General features: G+C 57.3%; 1 non-coding gene across 1 annotated transcript; it reads left to right on the top strand.

The window, feature by feature from the left end:
• Nucleotides 1-3,719: 3,719 nt before the first annotated feature.
• Trnam-cau lies at nt 3,720-3,791 on the top strand. The gene has a single exon. It is a non-coding gene; the product is annotated as a tRNA-Met (tRNA).
• The last annotated feature ends 218 nt before the right edge of the window (nt 3,792-4,009 follow it).

The raw sequence follows: 4,009 nt of genomic DNA, 5'->3' as shown, positions 1-4,009 counted from the left end.
GGAAGTGTCAGGGGAAGCCCTCCCCCCCTTCACCCCGACCCGCCGTGGCGACCAGCGTGAGCGCTTCTACCGCCGGGGGCTAGTCCGCGCTAGGAGATAAGGGCTATCGCGCGGGCCCCCCGGCACGGGGCGCGACAGGGGTCGTGACTCCCCTGTAGCATCCCTCGTCCGAGCAGGCTGCCGGGTCCGGGACACTGCCCGGGACCGCGACAGCCCCCCGCCAGCGACCCCCCGGACCCTGCCTGGGAAACGTCCCAGCGGCTCCGGGGGGCCCCGTGCCGCCGAGCCCCGCCTCGGAATACGTCCGAGAGGCCCCGACGACACGTCCTCTCGACCCCGAGCCCCGACCCGGAAATAAGTTCCGGCGGCCCCAGGGCCGCGCCCCGTTGTGCCTACGCCATGCGTACACAGTACGCCCTGGTGCTTCTGCACCTTTTCCCACCCAAAGGCACAACGGGGGGCCTCCCACTCCTGCCCGCCCACCCGGTGACCCGCGCCACGCACCAGGGTCGGGCCCCGCTACCTCGCCGAAACGGGACCACGTCCTGCCCAGCGAGGCGGCAGCTCCGCCAATGCCGGTGCGCTCCCCGCCCGGCCCCGTGCCAGACCGCTCCTCCCGAAAGGGACGACGGCCCCAGGCACGGGGTGACGGCCGGTTCGCGCCCCGACGGCAGATGTCGGCCGACAGACTGTCGGCGTGACCCTCCAGACCCTCCGAGGCCCTGCCTGGGAGACGTCCCAGCGGCTCCCGGAGAGGTCTTCCAGGTAGCGGGCCCCGCCTCGGAAACGTCCGAGCGGCCCCACTACCCGTCTAACTTCCCGCCCCCCGGTGACCCGCGCCACGCACGGTTACGCCACCGGGGTCGGGCCCTCCACTGCCGGCGCGACCGGACCACGTCCGGTCCCCGACAGTGGAGCTCCGTCTCCACGCCCCCCCCAGCCGGAACACCGGCATTCGGGAGGAGCGCAGAGACCTTCCCATTCCCCAGCCAGGCCCTCCCGCCCGCCGGATAACCGACGTGCAATGGCGTTCAGACCCAACCGGGGAAATGGGGCGGAGGTGGGGTGGCGATAACGTGCCCCCCCTTCCGTCCGGGTGCCCCCCGCCACCCCGCCGGAGTACCGGCATAATGGGACGACGGGCGGAAGACTACCCGGTCCGGCGAGGAGAGCAAGCTCCCCCCTATCGGCTCCGGCGGCCGGAGGTTTGAAGTCGGGGTACCTCATCCCCTACCAGCGATCAGCGGGCTCGTCCGCCACACGTGTGGTGAACGAGTCCCCCTTAACGGAGTCGCTGGACCCCGTCCGCCCTTAAAAGGGCAGAGGCGGCACTCCGGCAGCGAGCACCCCGGGCCGGGAGGCCGCCGACGCTAAAGCGCGCCGACAGCCGCCCACCCGGAGCGCACGCCCCCGGAGCCCCGCCCGGGCTGCCGGACCCAGACTCGGAAAACGTCCGAGCGGCCCCGACAACCCCCTGCCTACGGCCCTGGACCCCGACCTGGGAAACGTCCCAGCGGCTCCACGGGCCCCAGGCTGCCGAGCCCCGCCTCGGAATACGTCCGAGCGGCCTCGTCAGCCCGTCTACCCGGGCGGGCGGCTTCCCGGCCCCCCCAACATGGGGAGACCGAAAATTCGCCCCCGTACCCCCCCCCCCGAGCTCCGACGGGAAATCTCCCACCAGCCCCGGTAAAGGGGGGACTTCCATCGACCCCCGGTGCCCGTAAGAGCGATTGCCCGCGGAACACCGGCGGTCGCACCCCGGACCAAGACCAATGGTCTAGGGGTCCGTAGGGAGGTCCACGATGCCCTTCCGGACAAGTGTCCATGGGACATCGCTTCTCCCACCTACTCTGGCCGTAACTCGGCCAAGTGGGCTCTTAGTCAGCGGACGCCCAGCCAATGGAACCGCCGGAGCCTGAAGCGGCACACGACGGTTCCAGGCCGAACGCCCGCCTTAAGCCCCCTCACCACGACAAGGTGGCCCACACGAGGGGGTGCATCTCAGGAGAGATCGATAGTGTATACCCCGGCAGAATGCCGGGGATTCCACCCACAAAATTGGCCGCCGCAGCAGCCCCCTCTTGAACGTCGCTGCTCGCCCAGCAACCCAGTGACCATAGTCACTTGGCGACCTACATCGCCTCCTTATAAAAGCCATCCTCCGTTCTGTTATATTATAGTGAGATGAGGTGGACCTCTCACTAGGCGGACGCCAGTGTTGGCGGTCGGGTCGTACCACTCAGCAGACTCCCCGCCCCCGTGCCGGCCCCCCCGGCCAGGCATCGAGGGCATGAGGGGTCCCTCCCCAGGCGAGTGGGAGAGCGTGTCCTCCCGGCGCGGCAGGTGCGTGGGCAACAATTTCGCTGCAACAGCAAAATTATTTTTTTCCGTGCGTATCATAGAAAGTATATAATTATAAAATAATGTGTGGTGTTAAAATAATAAACAAAAAGTAAACATAAAAATAAAGAATGTTTTCTTACACAGAAAAGAAAGATTAGCTACCACATACTAACAGCTAACATTTTTGCAGCGAGAGCTATTACTTTATTACGCAAAAATGTTAGCTGTTATTATATGGTAGCTAATCTTTCTTTTCCGTGTAAGAAAACATTCTTTATTTTTATGTTTACTTTTTGTTTATGATTTTAACACCACACATTATTTTATAATTATATACTTTCTATGATACGCACGGAAAAAAATAATTTTGCTGTTGCAGCGAAATTGTTGCTGCTACTTGAATACTGCATATGTATTTGATAAGAATGTGATGGCGATACGAAAATTTCTTTCTTATACATTATTAAAATTATTCACCATTACAGCAGAACGTTTGACTGAACAGAAATTCTTTTATTTCTTTAGCTAAATATTTCGCACAATTATTTTTCAATAAAATTAGTGTTCTTAACACAGAGTTGACCTTAAAAGAGAAAATAACTTTATTATAAAATAACAGACAAAATTTACTTAAATTTACATATGGTATACTGTGCTAGCAAATTATTTTTCTCCGCGTGATGTCCGTGAGTGGAACAAGTTTTCAACTTGCCTGCAACAGCCCTGAGATCTAAGCAGCTGCCCTCTCGTGCCGTTCAGTGAACTAAAGTTGCAGTCGGTAACCCATTTCCTATGGTAAAAAGTTGTCACAACAGCCAAGAAACACCCTGTATATCCTCTTCCTCCTCGTCGATACGTTCTCTCTTAGTGGACCTGATCATAACAGACCTCTACGGTAGACGCGATACGCGATGCGACCAACGCCCGATCGCTCCCCCTTTTTATTCCTCCTGCGTCGCCCACGGGACGCTGGATGAGCAATCTGACGCACTTAGCGAAAAACTGAAAAACAACATATCCTTGAACGCTTCCGGACTTCTCGTATGCTTGCCAATAAATGTATACCGTTCACAACGAGAGAGAAAGATGCTTGGCGGCGATAGATGACCGCATACAGACCACTAATCGCAAGGATATTGCGTAAACTCTATAACTCGGGACACTTACGGTGAGGACTAGTCATACCAATAAATCTCGTATGCTTGACACTAATTTTATACCGTTCACATCGAGGGAGATGTTTTGCGGCGATAGATGACCGCAAACCTCGATTATTCCACTCTCTCCCCACGCATAACCGCGCGCGAGCGGCTTCCATGCAAACCGGTTTCGAGTCCCGGCGAGCTGTCGTTTTTTTTCCACGGCTGCATTCGACTAGCAGAGTGGCGCAGTGGAAGCGTGCTGGGCCCATAACTCAGAGGTCCGTGGATCGAAACCACGCTCTGCTAGATCTTTTTTTTTCTTCCGGTTACTCGTACATACACAGACATTGATCCATTGTTTTGTTAGACAAATTAAGTTATTACCAACACTTAGTTCTTTTACCCACGAGTGGGAGGGGGTCATAAATCTTTTTGTTAGAAACACAAATGTTTACACACACATACACACATAAATCTCTTTGTTCAACCACGCTCTGCTATATGTTTTTTTTGTTTCTATCGGG

Source organism: Vollenhovia emeryi, unplaced genomic scaffold (genome assembly GCF_000949405.1).
Source record: "Vollenhovia emeryi isolate VEMERY1.0 unplaced genomic scaffold, V.emery_V1.0 DF939631.1, whole genome shotgun sequence".
Classification (NCBI taxonomy): Eukaryota; Metazoa; Arthropoda; class Insecta; order Hymenoptera; family Formicidae; genus Vollenhovia; species Vollenhovia emeryi.
Note: the sequence above shows the minus strand (reverse complement) of the source record. Positions and strands in the feature narration are given on the sequence as shown.